Below are 19,840 nucleotides of genomic sequence, written 5' to 3'. Positions count from 1 at the left end.
TTTGCTATCAAAAATTTGACAAGCATGGCAACTTCTGACTGCGATTATGCAATCTTTGAACATGGTTGGCCAGAAGTATCCTGCTCGTAAGATTTTTTGTGCTGTTGCATATCCAGATTGATGCCCCCAACACGCACCTGAATGACACTCATTTAGGGCTTTTTCAGCCTCCTCATGGGTTAGGCACCTCCTCAGAACTGTATCGATACCACGACGGTAAAGCGTATCACTGACGATCATGTAGTCTTTAGCTTGGTATCGTATACGTTTCTGTTCAGAGTGAGAGGTGTTAGGCCTGAATTTTTGGGTTTGGAGATAAATTATGATATCTCCATACCACTCATCGCTTGTAGATATCAGAAACAAATTCTCGTCCACGATTGAATCTTCCGATGTTTCATCATTGGACGACGATGGGAGATCGCACAATAATTCTGCGAAAACTAGAGCTTTCTTTGATTTGGATTTTACAAATTCCAGATCAAACTCTTGAAGGATCGCTATCCATTTTGAATATTTTCCCCCCAGCAACTGTCGCGACAGTATATAAGTCATGGGGTTGCAATCTGATAAAATGGTAGTTTTCCGAAAGAGGACATAATGTCGAAATCTTTGAATCGCTTGAACAGCTGCAAGCGCTAGTTTTTCAACATAAGAATATTTACTTTCTGTATCATTTAAGTTTTTACTTAAATAATATATAGGGTGTTCAATTCCATCAACTTCTTGAACTAAAACCATCGCAATGGTCGTATCGGCTGCAGCCAGATACAGGTTAAAATCTCTTTGATAGTCTGGGGCATACATTAATGATGCTTTTACTAGAGAATCTTTCAGAGCATCAAAGGAAGCTTGCGCCACCTAGTCCCAAACGAAAGGTACATCCTTTTTCAAAAGACGAGTATAACCTTTAGCAAGTTCTGCGTAATTTGGAATGAACCTCCTTAGAAAGTTTGCTTTCCCTTGGAGTTTCTGAATCTGAAGCAAATTTGAAGGTGGAGGCAAATTAATGATTGCCTGAACCTTGCAAGGGTCGAGACGAATCCCATCCTTAGAGACTATAAAGCCAAGTAAACGACCAGAGCCGACGCAAAACACACATTTGTGCGGATTGAGTCTTATCTTGTAGTGTCGGCAACGTAGAAATATCGCTCTTAAATGCTGCGGATGATCAGTCCGCTTTCGCGAATGAGCCGGAAGGTCGTCGAGATATGGTTGAACGATGTTCTTGATGTCATGGAAGGCATAATTCATTGCCCTCTGAAACGTCGCCCTTGCGTTCTTTAAACCAAAGGGTAATTTTCGATAAGCGAATGTGCCCCACAGACAAATAAATGCAGTCTTTGACTGGTCCTGTGGGCGGATATTTATTTGATTATACCCGGAAAATCCATCCATAAATGAAAAGATTTCACATCCGGCGCATTCATCAATTATCTGGTCGATGAAGGGTGTAGGGTAGTTGTCCTTTGGACAAGCTTGGTTTACATCCCTATAATCGACACACACTCTTATTGTCCCTTGTTTCTTCATAACAGGGACAATATTCGATACCCAATCGGTTAGGGGAACCGGGTAGATGAAACCAGCATGGAGGAGCTTTTCAACTTCTGCTTTAATGGCAGCGGCTTTCTTGGGGTGCACCTGCCGAAGCCGTTGTCTTACTGGTTTGACATCAGGATACATTTTAATTTCATGTTCAACGATACTCGAGTCTATGCCTGGCATTTCATCATATGACCAAGCAAAGACATCTCTGAATTCGCGAAAAAGAGCGTTATATATTTCCAGTTCTGAAGGGGAACAACCTTTGCCGACATAAATATTCTCTACAACATTTGTTTTAGTCGAGATATTTATGGCTATAGTCTCTTCAATATTGGATAAGTTTCGCTCGGAATCCACCGTATTTATAGTATTTGATAGGAATTCAAAAACTGAAGGGTGATAAAGGTCATGTTGAGTATCTTCTTCATATTCTGGAAGAAGGGAACGATGGTGGTGATCATTCCATGGTGCCCCCTCAATCAACATTGATTGTAGAATTCCTTCGTCAGTCCCATGTACTTTTGACAAAGGATCTAATGGGGTACCATATTCTATAGACCTATCTACCCAAACGTTTGATGAGCGTTGATTTGGGTTCGCCTCCCATGCCCGAAACATTGATTGCTACAATATTTCTATAGGGCTTGGGGGCAAAACCATTGCATGATCCATGTCGACATCGTCTTTTGCGACCTTCATGGAAGATATCATGTTGCAGGTTGCTACTAACGCTATATTTCCTATGTATATAGGAGGTGGAAGCGCGAAAGTTCCCATCATTGTGGGGTATTTCAGTAGACCTACTCCGATATCTTGAAGCGAATGGTTGCTCTCATGGATCATGGGAATGCTTCCTGTAACTTGTGAACCATTAGGGAGGAAGTTCTGTTGGTCGACGACTATAATCCCTCCTTCAAATGGGAATGCGATCTTCCTAAAATAAGTCGACACAACAGCTGCCATGGCGTAGATCCATGGTCTACCCAGTAGGATTTTGTAGTCAAGATTCCCATCGATGACTTCAACATCAATTTCCACTGTTTTTCCTCCCAGTTCAACCTTCAAGTTATTAAGGATACCGTACGGGGTATAAGTCCTTCCGTCGAAAGCTTTTAATGTCGTCGAAGATCTCGACAAGGTTGGAGATCCTAAAGTTTTCTAGCAACTCATCGACATAATACATGTAGATGCCCCTTCATCAATAATTGTTCTGTGAACAGTTTTGTTGAGGGCTTTCACTTGAATAAGGAAAGCTAGTTGAGCTGGTAACTGAGGATCGTATCCTTTGTGATCAAAGGATACAAGATTGGAATCCTTAGGATCAACCCCACCAATAGCTGATAACAAAGCCTGCCTTTGGGATGGGCAATTCTGTAGTACTTCAAGAGTCGACATAGCGGATGGCGATTGGGCCAAATCTTCCACTATGTTATAATGCTGCGCCACTCTGGCGCGAGGATTAAATGTCGACTTGTGTACTACTCCCTTAGGCGGTTTTATTGTTAATTCAAGAATGACGGGTGGTACAACTTCTGTTGAAGTTGTTGTTGAACTACTTGGTTGATCTTTACCTTTGTCGTTCGACAGCTGCAGATTCCCATAATCTTTGTTCCTTGTCGAAATCAAAGCATCATTCTGCTATTTTGAAACCGACAACATAAGCACTTGTGACGGGGAAGCATTTCCACTATCAACCAGATTTTGACCTGGGTTGGGAAATGGATCAGTTAATACAGCTGAGGTTTGGGAACTTTTAAAGAACCTCTTCAACTCATCTTTGAATGGACAATTCTTTGTATAATGATCCTCTTCATCACATATTTGACATGGATAAATTTGTTTCCCTTTCCCAGGAGGGTTTGAAGAAGTTTTTCCAGGAGATGACTCACCCTGTTTCTTCTTCTTCCCTTTGTTTTGCTTCTTCTTGCTTCCTGGTTGATTGGTTTCTTTGCCTTTATCTGCTGATACGGCATTTACTTCCGAAGCAAGAATTTCTTCTTTTGCATTTTGATCCGAATTCTTACGGGCTTTCTTAGATGAAGCCCTTATCGATTTCGTGTTTGCCGTGCCAATCACGCCATCACCGGCATGAGAGTCACTATTGGATTTAGGAGGAGGAGGAATTGAAAATTCCGGTCTAGGGGCGTCGGGTATTTTGTCGTAGAGCGTACTAGACTGGGTATAAACTAAGTCTAGATATTGTGCACGAGCAATAACTTGCTCCTCTGTTACGACTCCCCCCTTCGCCACATCTTCCGTTATAGCAGGAAGTAACGACTTTATAAACCATTCAGCTAACAGCTGATCGGGAACGTATGTTTTCACCATCCTACGACGACGACGCCACTCATGTATATGATCAGATATATGAGTTGCAGTTGTCTGCTTGAAGTTGGTTAATATTTCTGTTCCCGTTTCATACCTTATCGGTAATTGAAAATGGGTTAAGAAAGTTGTGGCTAGGGAACTAAAATTGTCGAATGAGGCTCTAGGTAATTCAATATACCATTTTGCCGCTGGACCCGTTAACGTCCTCTAGAAAAGGCGAAGCCTTATCGAATCATCATTCAGGGTGTTTGATGAACACCACAGATGAAAATTCATTACGTGATTCGATGGGTCTTCACCTGGATTTCCATTGAATTTAGGAATGTCAGATGGAAGTTTGTGAGGAATCGCTGGCCACCAAGGGGCGTAAGCAATCGGATCGTTGGTTAACCGGTGTAAATCGGGTAACTCTAAAGTTGCCACGAATGGTAACTATTGATTCAGGTTAGGTGAAGCATAACCAGGGTACGATGGAATCGCTTGAGCAGTGGGCTTTTGCATACCAGCATAATGTAATTGATGTTGGTATGACTGATACGGTTGGTGGACTTGACCACTGTAAAGCGGTTGGTTTTGACCGTTTTGAATATACGGTTGTCCACTGTTCGCAAAGATCTGCTGCTCAGAACCTTGGTACACTTGCTGGAATTGTGGTTGTTGGTATTGCACTAGCCATGGTTGTGAAGCCATGTTCTGTTGCGCTATGCTAATCGTTGGACCAAGGTGTGGAGTAATTGTACCTGTTTGGACCTGTGTCGTCCCACCAGTTGGCGATTGTGGTTGTGACTCATGGCCAAGGGGCTGTTGCATTACAACCTGAGAAATTTGAGGTTGACATGCAACAGGCATCGCTTGAACTTGTGACACTGTTACAATAGCCGGTGTGGTTGGGATGTTCGTCATAGGTACACACTGTTGCATAGAATATACAACCCTCGGTTGTTGAGGTAGCATAGGTACCCAACCACTTGACGTAATTCCAGTATAACCTGAATAATGTTGTGAACTCCCGTATGGATACCCTCCCGGAGGGGGTAATGAAAGGGCATACTGCCCCCCATACGGTAGCAATCCGGAACTCAAGGGGATTGATTGTCCTTGGGGAGTGGATTGCCCAAATTGACCTCCAAATGGATCAATCTGGCGAGTCTCAACATAAGAGTTGCCGGATATTATTCCGGATGAACAAACTGGAACAGACCACACTGTCGAAATAGTCCCTTGGTGGACTCCTTCTAGCGGTTGTGAGCTAGTCGGGACAGATGGTATGCCGGCAAACATTGTCGGAGTGACGGCAGGGGCTTCTGCTGTCGCTGTGTCATTTGACACAGTCCTAGATGTTGACGGTTTTTCAGACATTTTAAGTCTATCCAATAGATTGCCTAGCGATTCTACAGGAACTTCCACTTGTGGTGGATTAACTTCTGATGAAGGAAATAGAGTGACCCCGACTCCAAAATGGGTTGGAGTACTTGCTTGCGGATCCTCTACAATTTCCTCTATCGCAATCAAACCAGGTGGAAGAGGAAGACCGTCAGGTCCGTAAAATATTTCTGGTGCCGAAGAAGGGGTTGTTTCGACAGCGACAGTAGTTTGAGGAACAAAACTCTCTGGACCGGTTACAGATGGAACTGGTTCAGTAACGCAAGTATTTGCCCCCAGACTAGGATCAGTATTACTGTCCCTCTGTGGCTGTTGAACTTCTTCTATAGAGGCAGGGTTTCCAGAAATGTTTGGAGTAACCAGAATCTCAGATGTAGTTGGAACACTTGTTCTAACTTTGATGGGAGATTTTGAACCGGTTAAACGAGTTCGCTTTGTCCGTACTGTTTTCGATTCTGGAGACAAAGACGGTTGACTCGTAAGCCTCCGCGAACGACGGGGTTTCAATTGACTTTCTTCCACGATTGCGGATTACTCGATGAACCAAAATATAAAAAGGGGAAATTTGTGTTTCCGAATTGAATGAATTTTATTAGACACTTTAGACACAACTTGCTTTTTCAGTTTTAAAGAGTCGAGAAAAAGCTAAAGATGACTCTAGTCTCCTTCGATGTTTTAACGAGCCCGAAGTGACAAATGCTCGGATGGACTTTTTCTGTTATAGAGTCTGAAAAAGGCCAAAAGAAACTGCTCTAGAGTTCTAGGCAGAAGGTGTGCCAAACTTTTTGCAAAACCGCAGAATACTTTTTAGGGTACGGGCGGTCAATCTTCGTGAATGTTGTGTTCACTGCATTGCGATCAGTAGGGCGGCCGACACGGCTTCCTAAGGATAAAAGATATATGCCTATAGGGGTCTCCCAATATATACGCGACGGTACGTGGGAGCACAATCCATACTAGCGCTATCGTCCCTCAGGAGAAATCACCCACCTTCCACGAGATCGACAGTCACTAGGCTTAACGACGCCGGAACACGTCTCTAGCCTAGACCTCTATGTTGTGCGTTATGTTACAAAGCGTTGTTAGGTTCATTCAGTTTATTTTAGGTTGATCTTTTTAAAGTTTGCCTTTCAAGGTTCACCACGAGATGTATGATACAACTTCCTAAATGCAGTCTAAGATGATAAGCAAGCTTTATTATCTTTCAACTTTGAAAATCCTAGCTACTCAGGGAAAAGAATAACACTATCTTTTCTCAAAGAGCAATCAGCACACTCTAATGCACTTTCCCTAAATCCAACATGCAAACTATCAAATGCAAAATGCACAATGCAGGTGTTTGTTTTTCACTTTCTTAGTATAAATGCCTACAAAGAAAGCTTTTTGCACAACTTTGAATTTGCTTTTAAAATGATCAATACAAACAAGTTTACTTTCTTCAAAATCAACAAGGTTAGAAGAGATTACAATCACTTTGCGATTTTCGAAATAAAGACTTGTTTTGACACTTTGAAAGAGACAAATTCAAACCAATAAGCAAAAGTAAATCTATAATCAATCTGAAAACAGCCAATGAACTCTCTTCTAAGATCACTATCAATCAGATCTGAATCAAAGGCTACAAGATGACTACTTTACTTATGCAAAGGAAAACTGTAAATGACGCCACAAACACATAAAAACATTCACAGTCTTTTTGTACAAAAAAAAAAGGTGGAATCTAAGCAAGGAAAAGGGGTTATCTGACTGGTACCTTTGCTGGTTAAAGGCTATAAAAAACAGAGATCAAAACAGGGCATTAGACAGCAAAGAACCCCAGCTGCAAAAAGCCACACTGGTTCAGTGCAGGTAGCCTTCACAGGACCTGCGTTGAAATGCAGACTGCCTTCACAGTGCCTGTGCTGAAAGAGAAACTCTCGTTTCCCTTGGTTTCTGGGTCACAAAATGCTCAAAAATCAACTGTTTCAGGCCAAATCAGAAACAAAAGCAAGGTATAAACAGAGGGATGCTTTGAGAGGGTACTAAAGACTATCACAAGGATCATCAAATCATTTGTGGATCTAGTTTATATCATAGACAAGTCCAACAACTGGATCAAAGCAGCAACTTTCTACTTTGCATCCGGGAAAGATGCAGTTCGATAGTTGCTGTCAAGTCTATGAAGTAAAAAAATGACGGAAACACAAATGAAATGAATAAACAAGTTCTTCCCCAGCGGAGTCGCCAATTTGTTGTGGGGAAAAATGCCTATGCAATACGATCCTATCCGCCTAAGGTGTGACAGCGCCTTAGCAACAAACGAATACAGCTATTATGATTTCTTCCTTTATGAAATGTGAAAGAGGGGAGATCAGCAGACTTACCTTTGTCTTCCGGTTGTCCCTCGATCTAGATCCTCTTCTCTTTGTGTGTCCACAGCTACTTGTCTCCTCGCTTGCTCAAGAGAACAGCTACTTGAATCCAACGAGATCACAAGAGAACAGCTACCTGTGACAAGAGAACAGCTACTTGCGACAAGAGAAGAACACAACACAAAGGCAAATATACATATTCATAAATGATTCAGGATTAGAAGTAAATCAAATACACTAATGCAATCATATAAAATACATCAGCATATAGGAAAGAATCAAGATAGCTTTATTGATAAGTAACAGGGTTCAGGAAGAGATACAACCCATAGGGCTCCAATCCAGCGTCTCCTTCCCAGCAGAATGGAATTCCTTCTTCAGCTCCCTTCAAAGCATTAAGCACCCAATGATCCAACCACAAACCAACAACAATTCTTTGCAATAACAAAATTCCAGCCTTTAGATCCCATGGAGGAGAGATCCATATATAGATATTTGGAGAGAGGATGAGTTAGCTTGAGATCTGACTAGTGTCCTCTCCCTCTCTCAGTTCTTGAGTCCACTTGGAGGTTCTTGCTTCCACTTGGAGATTTGGAACCTCTTACTCATCATCAGTCGAATTCCTTGATGCAAGTGTCATTTTAGAAGCTTCCTGGGCATTGACACATTGAGGAATGACTCTGCCACATGTCCAAACTCGCTCAGCGCAGGTAGCCTTTGTTGGAGTTGACATTCAACGCAGGTAGCCAGTGTAGCAGTTGACATTCAGCGCAGATGCTCAGTGGAGCAGTTGACATGATCCAGAATTGGCTTGTTTTTGAGTGTTTTCAGGTGGAGAACTTCTGTGAATTGTTGTGGTTGGTTTGCCTTGTTCCTCTAGGGGTAGGAACAACATGTTTAGGGACTTTGGATCCCTTAGATTATGGACATTTCATGCTCGAGGCTGTAAGGCACAAAAATGTCTATAACATAGGCCTCCCTTTTTTTAGCCATTGGTTCAACTTAGTTGCATCCACTTTTTTAAATATGACTTTATGTCGACCTTGGTGTACCAATGGAAATACCTATGCCTTATTAGAACTATACTCTCCCATGTTTGACTTAGTATTTCACTCTATCTTTTGCTTCTCATTTTCCTTCTTGGGGTATTTTTGACAAGCCTCTATCATTGATATTTCCTTGCCATTTACTTCCAATAGTCGTGACTCCATCATTAACAACATAACCAGATTTGTCTTAATTCGATCCAATCTAACTCTAGGATATTCTTCCTGATATTCCCTATGGCATTCCCTCACCATTATAGATGCTCTACTTAACTCTAGTCCACACAACAACTCCTATTGACTCCTTTTATAATCATATCAGGTACTTACCATATAACATGTCTCAATAATTGCATTTAAATTATCACTCTAACACCATATGTTTAATAAATGGAACATTCATAAGCCATCCATTTCACTAATATGGAATCCTTCCAAAAAAATAATAATTTTTTTTCTTGTTCACTAAAAAAGTCTACCCATGATCTTAGCATTCAAATTTGATAGATAAATACTCTTTACTTCCTCAGATGATTGAAAAAATCAAGTTGAGTATCTAATATACCAATCTCCCAAAAGGGGGGATTCATCAAATGATATGATTAATAATGAGTGGGATCAACCAAGACAGATATCAGGTGGAAGTCAACCAAATGAGGTTCAAGTCAAATAGTGAATCAATTGGAAGTCAATGGGCTACAAATTTTGTAATAAAAAAAAGAATCCAGACATTTAGTAAATTGAGAAGAGACTATATTGGTAAAATTGGCCTATGTGAGTTTAGTTAACCACTAAAAGGACTCCTCAAGCATAGATTAAATTATCTAGTAATGAAAACATAATTATGAGAGAACATATGGTGGTTATCTATGATGAAGAGATAATGGCCAGCAATAAAGAAGTACCTACTTTACAACTCACATGTAAAGTGTGAATGCTCAAGGAGTGAAAGGAATTTGATCACTTGTCCTAAAAAGAATTAGTAACATCCATGTAAACAAAAAATAGTGAACATTTATCTCATAAATTACATAGTAGTGGTAATAAATAACAACAAAAACATTAATTCATTACTCCCAATATAGTATTAACAAACATAATGAGCCATAATTTACCCTAAAAACTCAAACGAGAAAACCAACATTCAATTGGTTTTGGCTAGGATTTATATTATTTATAAATGGAAAAGTTATAATATTTCTTATTTACTTGCAGTTCCTTAGTGACATTTTCTATTGTCCTCTTACTCTCATAGTCAAAGAACCCCTTTTCCTTCATTGGGAGAAAATATATGGGAGTTTGTTATAACTCAAGAATGTAGCTAGAAGGTCATGCATCACCAACTCTTCGACTTCCTTGAGATTTGTTTCTCCTCCTATCCCTCTTACATTTATTGTTTTTTCTTATATCTTCCTTCCTTGGGAAAATGCTCTCATTAAAGCCATATTTTCTTATAAGTACATGATTTCTATACACAGGGATATCTGCTTTACTATGACTACACATTTCCTAGGTTCACATTGCTTTACAACTTAGATCATTGGGTATAGAAACAGACATCATAGATGCAATGGAGACCTTCATGCCAAAAAAGAAATCATCATCTTTCAAAGCTTCAAATTTCACCCATGCTATTTATCCTCAATATTGTAGCAATAGCCAATTGTTCTTGGTTGGAACTACTTTGGATCAAAATATGAGCAAGTCATGAAGCGACAATACCTTTGGAAAGAATAGGAAAATGTGATGCAATATCACACATCTAATTTTAAAAGGATGGTTTTCGGGTTGGTAGTTCTTGTGGAGTACTAAAAAGGTATGCTTTTGATGATCATTTCAGTGGCTTTTCAGTAGAATTTGTAAACCTTTTTGCATCATGAACTTGGAAAACAATAAAGAATTATAACAAAACATGTGAGGATTAATATGCAAGACTTAACCACTGATAATTGTTATTCTTCTGTGCAGGAAAGGGTGAAAACGAGGAGTTTTCGTCCCACAGGAAAGGAAAAAGACGAGATAACTGCTGTCCCCTTGAAGGGAAACCGAATGCAAACAAGGCTAAGCAAATCAAAGCAAATCGGCCCTGAAAAGGAGGAGAAGGCACCAGCTCGGTGCAGGAGGGAAAAGATGATTAAGGATTAATGGTTTAGCGAATCCCTCAGGATCCTTGATCCTGAGGGATCGCTGCTTTATTTATCTTGTTACTTAGACATCTCTGCCGTCACCTTTATATAAAGGGACAACACTGTTAGCTTTGGGGAGATTATGTTTTTATGTAATTTTTTGTTAAAGATCAACTTTGATCATCGAGTCTCGTTGAAAACTGGTTCATTGTACTTTTGTTTTATGCATTAATATAAACTTGGCGATTATCTCATCTCTGCGTCTGGATTAACCTAAGGCGGTGTACCCTTGGAGACTAAGGGCCGGGCCCCGGAGGATACTTGCTTCTGTATCACTACGATTTGATTTCTACATGGTTTGCTTATCGTCGTTATTTTGTAATCTGATATGCTTTATAAGTTTACATCACATGCTCTGTTAAGATTAATTCATTAAGGTTTTTACAGACAGAACTGTTGTATTGGCTCTGCATTATATTATTGATCCTTTCAGAGTTGATTGAATGTTATTAGTCTTGACCAAATATTATCACTGTTCTGTTACAGAGCTTTTGTGCTGAACATTCATGTTATATAATTCATCTGAAGGTTGTGTTCTCTACGATTGTTGGATTCAGAAGTAATGTTGTTCTATTCGGAAACACAGTCGTATTCCTGTTAATTAAGATTGATCAGATTACTATTCCAACGTGTTGTGTGCGTATATGATTTACAGGCGCTGTTGCATAATTTATCAATAATTAGTGTTGTTCCATTAATGTGTTCTGCTTGAGTTGCCTTAAGAGTGAAAGATTACTATTTGATTGCGATGAGTGCATTTGAGTTAGTAGGTTAAGTTTGATTATGGCTCGCAAGACTTAGTTGTTCGATTGTTGTTCCATTTCAGAATTGCTATTCCATTTTATCATTGTTGTTCCATTCCAGATTTGCTGTTCAATTTCTTATTTGTTGTTCCATTTTGCTATCTGCCATTCCATTTACTCGCATTTGTTATTTTGGTATGAGAGACGATCTAAGGCTGTAGTGAGCCTCGGCATTTACTGTCTAGCTCCCAGACCTGCGGTCCATGCTCTAATTTCCTTTCCATCAGTTTCCAAAGGGATGGGTTATCGCTGCCGAACCCTTGACTGATAAGTTGCATAGTTTTCTGAGTGTGTGATTTATTCTTTTGAAGTAACTTAGTATAGACAAGCATCCGTTTACTCTTGTATTTTTGAACGCTGTACTACTAGCATTACTCTGACAAGTGATAGCCTCAAACTGAGACACTCTTTGAAATAACAAAACGCTCCCGGATTGACATATTAATGTGAGGTAATTAGAGGTGAAAGAGACCCTTTTTATAGCTCTACAGTTCTTTAGAAGAGATTAGGGTGATGGTGAAGTACCTTAGAGGACTTTTCAATGATATTTGGAAAAAATTCACCTTCTTAGTGTGAAAAGCATATATGAGGCGAGAAATTTTTTTCTCTCTATTGAGTGGGACTTGAAGATGGGGTAGTGGCGTATGTGCCAACACACAACCAACAATAGAAGATACAAGGAAATGTAGCCATAGTGAATAAATGGGGTGTCCTAATAGGAATTGAAAATATTGTGATGTATATGGGCACATGAAAGATAAGTGTTCAAAACATTATTTGGAATAATATCCAAAGTGGATAGAATATTAAGGAAAAACAATGGTAGTTATCAAGACAAAAGAACAAGTGGTGAAAATAACCTCTAATATGGATGGGTCCATAGGTTGTATGACATTTCAATAACCAAAGACAATTGGATATAAACATGCACAATTCCAATTCAATGTTAAAGTGGTTCTCAAAGTAATCTAGTTTTTGAAACATTAGTTGATAAGATCATTCTAGAAACTTATGATAGTGGTTCGCAATGTAACCTAGTTTAGAAACATGAGCTAATGAGTTTGGTTTAGAAAATTATGATCTATTCCAACCAAGTTCATTGACATGGTTGCATGGTGGCAAAGGAATACTTCTTCAAAGCACATCAAGATAGTGAATAACTCATATAGGAGAAAAACACATCAAGAGAGAGAACTCCATGGCCAACAAACTGAGAGAGAGAGAGAGTTCTCTATGAGAAACTCACATCAAGAGAGAGAATAACTCTCCTACTAGTAAAATGGGGAAGATAAATAAGAAACAAGAAATATTCATCAACTATAGAATGATGGATAGGAAGAGGGAAATTAAGACCATGTGATCCCATCTCCTTATTGGTCTATATCTTGGAGACTAAAAGACTACAAGTTGTTATGCAACCATCTCACAAAATAGAAGAAAAGATATATCAACGACTTAAAAATTATCCTCTTCGAGGGGGGAATCTCCTTTACATTACATAAATGAACAATTGTTGGATGCCACAAATGATAACACCTCCTTGGTATGTATATGGGTCTAAGGGGTCATAATATAATAAGATCCCACATATCAATAATAATGTAAGGGCACAACAATAAAAATAGTGGGCTTCTATGGGGCACAACAATAACAACATGGGGGATACATGGAAACAACAATAACAATAGGGAGCTACAATAAAAATAAAAATAAGGGGAATATACCAGTATTCTAGGGACCTAACACATCCCTCTCCTTCAAAAAAGTGTTGTCCTCAACACTTGAGTAGTTTCAGATGCTTCTGTATAAAATTCTCATCCTCCCATGTGGAATCTTCAGCGGGTAAGTTCTTCCACTTAATGAGATACTATGAAATTAATCGATTATGTAGCTATTGGGTTCTTGTTTCCGTGACTGGTTCAAGCTCCAATATGATTTTTCCTTCTTTTTCAAGTTCTAGGAAAATTTTTTGAACTCTTATCTTATCACTGATAACCTTTGTTAAGCATGAAACATGGAAAAATGGGTGAACTCGACAAGATGCAGAAAAGTCCAATTTGTATGCCATAGTACCAATATTTTGCAACACCTTGTAAGGAGCATAGTACTTGGGTGATAATTTATCATCCTTATTAGTTTTCTTGAGGGACATTTTTTTGTATGGTTGTAGCCATAAAAATACCCAGTCACCTACATCAAAACTTCTTTCACCATGATTCTGCCTATTATTTCATTCGATTTGGTGCCATAATGAGGTTATCCTTTAAGAGTTGTAGAACTTGTTTTTGATGCTCAATGTGATATTCCACTTCTTGAACCTCAAAATTTTCTCTTAAAGATGATGTGATGGATGGTGGATGATATCCATAGAGTGCCATAAATGGGGTCATTTTTTTTAGTATGGAAGGAAGCATTATACCACCATTCAGATAGAGGTAACCACTTGACCCATTGTGTTTGTTTATAACATACAAATCAACGAAGATATCCTTCCAAACATTTATTCACTATGTCAATTTTCCTATTAGATTGAGGATGATAAGATGAGCTATGATCTAATTTAGTACCGACACAAGAAAATAAGTCCATCCAAAAATTTCTAGTGAAAATGGGATCTCTGTCACTTATAATAATCTTTGGTTTTCCATGTATCTTTTGAATTGCTTCCATAAATGCAGTAGCAACTGCACTAGCTTTAAAAGGATGAGATAATGCACAAAAGTGTGCATACTTGGTAAGTCTATCAACTACCACCATGATGACACTCTTTCCTTCAGACTTGGATAAACTTGTGATAAAATCCATTGAGACCTCCTCCCAACGCTGACTTCGAATGGATAAAGGTTGTAACAGACCACAATTCTTAATTCTCTCAACTTTATTTTGTTGGAAAACCAAACAGTTTTCCACAAACACCCAATATCAGATTTAAGGCCATCCCAAAAAAAATTCCTTTTTGACCCTGTGGTAATTTTTTTAAAACCTTGAGTGACCTCCTAAGGGGGAGATGTGCAATTCAAAAATAATATTTTACTTGAATTGGGAGTTCTTACAAAGATATGAATGATATTTGTACCATAATGAATCATTTTTCCATATAAATGTATCATATGGACTGGAATCTTGTTGAAAATTTTTAATGTGTGTCCACACCTCTTCGTCATTATTCCATTCATCCATTGCTTCGTTTATCCAATCAAATTGGATAATAGAAATGCAACAAAGCAATGCTTCCACATCCTCATCCTTTCTTGAGAGTGCATCAACAACAACATTTTGCTTCCATTTTTTATAGATGATTTCAAAGTCATAACCCAACATCTTTGTGACCCATTTTTTTTTCTCTTCTGAAGATAATGTTTTTTCCAAAAATTATTTAAGACTATCATGATTTGTTTTTACCTTGAAGTGTCTTCCCATTAGGTAAGGTCTCCATTGTTTTAGTGCATGTAGTATTTACAACATTTCCTTCTCATAAATAGGTTTGAGTAAACAATTTCCTCTGATTGGACGACTTTAAAAAGAAATTGGTCTTCCTTCTTGAATTAAAACAACACCAATTCCATTTCCAGAGGCATTGCATTCCACAATAAAGGGTTTTTTGAATTCTGGCATAGCTAATACCAGTGCTTGGCATATTTCCTCTTTAAGATGTTCAAAGGCCTTAGTTGCTTATGGAAACCCAGAAAATGTATCTTTTTTCAGTAATGTTGTTAGAGGTGTTGCTATTCTCCCATAATTCTTAACAAACTTTGGATAATACCCTGTCAACCTGAGAAATCATCAAATATTCTTTATGGTTGTGGGGATTTTCCATTCCTTAATGGCTTTAATTTTGTTAGTGTCTACCTTAACACGCTCATGAGATATAATATGACCCAAACACTCCACTTCATGTACTCCAAAGAAACATTTGGAGGTTTTTGCGTATAATTGTTTCTCCTCCAATACTTGGAGCACCTTGTCAACATGTTGAACATGGTCCTTTCAAGACTTGTTATAGATTAGTTTATCATAAAAAATTACTAAAACAATTTTTTTAAGGAAGGGTTTGAAAATGGAATTCATCAAAATTTGAAATGTTGAAGGTGCATTAGTAAGGCAAAAATGCCTGACCAACAATTCATAATGACCCTCATGAATTTTGAATGTTGTTTTCAGAATGTCTTCAGTCTTCATCCTAATTTGATGATATCCTGAAAGAATATCCAACTTGGTGAAGTAAATTTCTCCATGTAGTTCATCCAACAATTCATCAGTGACAGTAATGGGAAATTTGTCTCTAATAGTGAGCTTGTTGATTTCCATATAATCTGGACACATATTCCATGATCCATCCTTCTTGTGCACCAATACTACTGGAGTATAGAAAGAACTTTGAATAGGTTGAATTATACCAACCTATAGTATTTATGTAATCATATGTTCAATTTCACTCTTTTGGTAATATGGATATCTATAAGGTCTGATGTTTGGATGAACACTTCTTGGAATCAAATGAATAGCATGATCATGATCACGAATAGGTGGGAGGCCTTTAGGAGTCTCAATTACCTTGGAATGATTGTCCAAGGCTTTTTGAAGATATGGAGAAATAGATGATTTCGATGTTTGGAACTCTACTGAGAATAATTGTGAAATGATGCCCTGTTTTTATTTCTTCAAAAGATTTGTCATGTCATTAGATATAATTATCTTTCCTAGTTTCCCTATGATACCCCTTAATTTGACTTCCTTTCCTTCCCAACAAAAATTCAAGAAATGTTCTTGAAAAATAAAAGTTGTCGTCCCCAAATATTGTAACCATTGGACTCCTAGTACAACATCAACACCACCCGTTGGAATGGAAAGAATTAGACTATTTAATACATATTCCAACATGGTTAACTTGATATTATGGCACTTTCTAGAGCAATTTATAGTTCCTCCATTTGCAACCATCACTTGAAACTATGGTGTTGGATATAGGAAGCAATTCAATTCATTAGATATCTTACAATGAATAAAATTTTGGGTACTACCCGAATCAATCATAACTATTAACTTTTTCTTCTTGATATATCCTTATATTGTGAGAGTTTGAGGAGGTGTAACTCCTACCAATTCATTATAAGATATGGTTGGATTCATTTCTTCTTTCTCCGGGGTTGGTTCCTAGTATATATCCTCTTCTTTTGATGTTTCTTGTTCCTTTTCTTCCTCCTCTTCACAATCTATGTAAAATAATTTCATCTCAGCGAACTTATGACCTTTAGTGTATTTTCTATCACAACTATAACAATTCCATTTTTCTCTTTCTTCCTCCAATTTTTGTGTTTTCAACCTTGTAGGTTATGGAAGGCTAGGAGAAACAACACTTCCATCTTTATATTTGTGAGTGGTAGACTTCCTTGTTGCCATAATTTTTCTTTCAACTTTTCTTTCCACCATGAATGCCTTCTCCAATGAATCAAGTTCCCAAAGGTGAACCTCATGTTAAATGTTATCTTTTAAAGCCCATATCAAGAAATCAATCTTATGCTCCTCTGGAATATTGATTACCATAATATTTATTTTTTGGAAGTCTTCAATGTGCTCTGTCATTGAATCCTTTTGTTTGAGATTTATTAATTGGCTAAAGAAGGTGTTTCTCTTTGTATCTTCATAATGTGCTATCATTTCCTCCATAAAAATTGACTAGTTGACAAGTGTTTTACAAGGAAAAAGCCATCTACACCATACAAATTGTTTGGGTTCTAAATATAAATATGCAATATGTACCTTTCGTGAGGGTTGCACATCTCGTAGATCAAAATATTGCTCCATATGTAGTATCCGTGTTACCAGATCCTTCCCATCAAACTTTCTCACATATCTACCTTTGGAAAGTGTTAGTTCTTAAAACCCACACTAGAGTCTCTAAAATCATAATTCATATTCCTTTTGCCCTCATCATGATTTTCATTGATTACCTTGTCCTCACCAAGAAGCCTTTCTTGCAACAACTTTGTCAACCCTTCCAACTTGACATTCATCACATCCATGTCTACTTTGAAAACCTCCATGTTTCCTTTTATACCATCCATGCCCCCTTTTAACCCATCCATGTCATATTTTATTTCGTCTTTTAAACCATCCATGTCCCCTTTTAGTTCCTCTTTTGTTGTTCTTTGTGAGAGCAAAATTTGTTGCACTTGGTCCCATAATTTTGATATATCATGATGTAATTATTCCTCTTCATGCGTCATAGTAGAGCTTTCTGAGGGCTTAATGACTGTAGAATTCTTTTGTTTGGGAGGAATTTTAGAACCAAATATTGATATATATTCTTCCATATTCCCTTGGAATCACTTCAAACTAATTTTTCAAACAAAAATGCAATTTACAAAAAAATACACACCTTTTTCTTTCTTTTAGGAGCTCGATCTTTAAATGGATGTAGCTATGAAATTTTGGATCTCCAAGGTCTGAAATTACATCCCATGGTATCCCTTTGAGTTTCCATTTCCACAAGCTAGACCAAAATTGGACTCTTCAAGATAATTTTATGCCAAATCTTCCATAATGACCTGATTATGGACTGGTTTTGTAGAGAGAACTTGTACGTAAGTCTGCATGTCATTGTTTTCGCCTTTGGCCCTAAAATTGATACACAAAAAACTAAAGTTTTCTATCTTTCTGTTATTTTTTACGAAATTCTAATCCGATGCTTTAAGATAACGTTATGATGATTTTCCCTCTGCTACTTGTTTTGGAATGCATTCTGGAGCATGAAGAAACCCAAACTTCTCTAGGCCATATCTAATAAAATATAGCTAACCAACATCTGAAATTCCAGCACAGAGTTAACCAAGATTTCGGCTCCACGTGGTCATAATTTTAGCTTCTGAAGCTTTGTAGAAAACATGTTATAGTGAAAATTCCACGATGGCTTGTTTGAAGCAACGAAACCCTAGAATCCAAAGCTCTAATACCAAATGTTATGCAACCGGCTCACAAAATAGAAGAAAAGATAGATCAACAACTTGAAAAATATCCTCTTCGAGGGGGAAACCTCATTTACATTACATAAATGAACAATTCTTGGATTCTACAAATGATAAGACCTCCTTGGTATATATAGGGGTCTAAGGGGTCCCAATATAATCAGAGCCTACATACCAATAATAATGTAAGGGCACAATAATAGCAATAGGGAGCTACAGTGACGATAACAATAATGGTAATATACTAGTATTATAGGCACCTAATACAACCTTGGAATGAAAATGAACCATTATGATTGTTGGATATCCATGGAAACCCTTTACACATGAAGGTTGTAGTGAAGAGTTACATGAAACGGGACATGTAAAGAAAATAGGGGAATTTTAAGGGACGATATAAAAAATGAGAGCTCGAGTGCAACCTACTTCAATGAAGCACTCTTCATGATGAGGGAAGGTATGTTTGAGAGATGATCCTTTGCTCAATGTTTTTATTAAATCAATATGAGCATCCATTTTGGAAAGGGGACTCTATGATTTTAATTTAATTTTAAATAATTATTAGGTTGATGCTAGAGAATTAATCTCAATGGAATATTATATAATATTCATAGTAGTATACAAAATCAATGGTTGATATTTATTTCCAAAGTAGTTATGCTTTTTTACCTTTTCAATTATATTGAGTAATTTAAAAAAATGTCTTATGAACAAGTGTTATATGAAGAGAGTTATGTTTTTTTTGGTCATGTGGTATTGATAAGCCATGGTATTGGCCCATGGTATTGTAGCAAATTCAATTTACATATTAAGATTTTCCATGGAAAAATGGGGTAAATATCCATGGTTAAGAATCTCGTTCTATGTTTTTCTAAATGTATATGTTTAACATATAAAAAAAATATTTTTGCAATTAATTAATAACAATAATAATTTAATATAAAGTTATCCCCGGAGGTAGATCAAATGGTGATGGATGTGTAAATGAAGTATTATGTGTGAGGTGGGGCATATGTACAGGCCTAGACCTTATAGTGATAGCGGTTGAAATAAAGTTATAGTTTAGATAATTTACTATTTTTTTGTTTTAGCAACATTAAATGTATAATTAAGTGTTTTGATGCCTATTATGGATTGATACCTCTTGACATATACCATACCAGCAATTTAATTTATATAGTTGTGCTAGTTAGTTAATAATGATGCATGAAATTTTTAAACATTGATAAC

Source organism: Pinus tabuliformis, chromosome 1_2, assembly GCF_031772625.1.
Source record: "Pinus tabuliformis cultivar Carrire ecotype Pingquan chromosome 1_2, CPIR1, whole genome shotgun sequence".
In the NCBI taxonomy this organism is placed as follows: domain Eukaryota; kingdom Viridiplantae; phylum Streptophyta; class Pinopsida; order Pinales; family Pinaceae; genus Pinus; species Pinus tabuliformis.
This window is presented reverse-complemented; position numbering follows the sequence as displayed.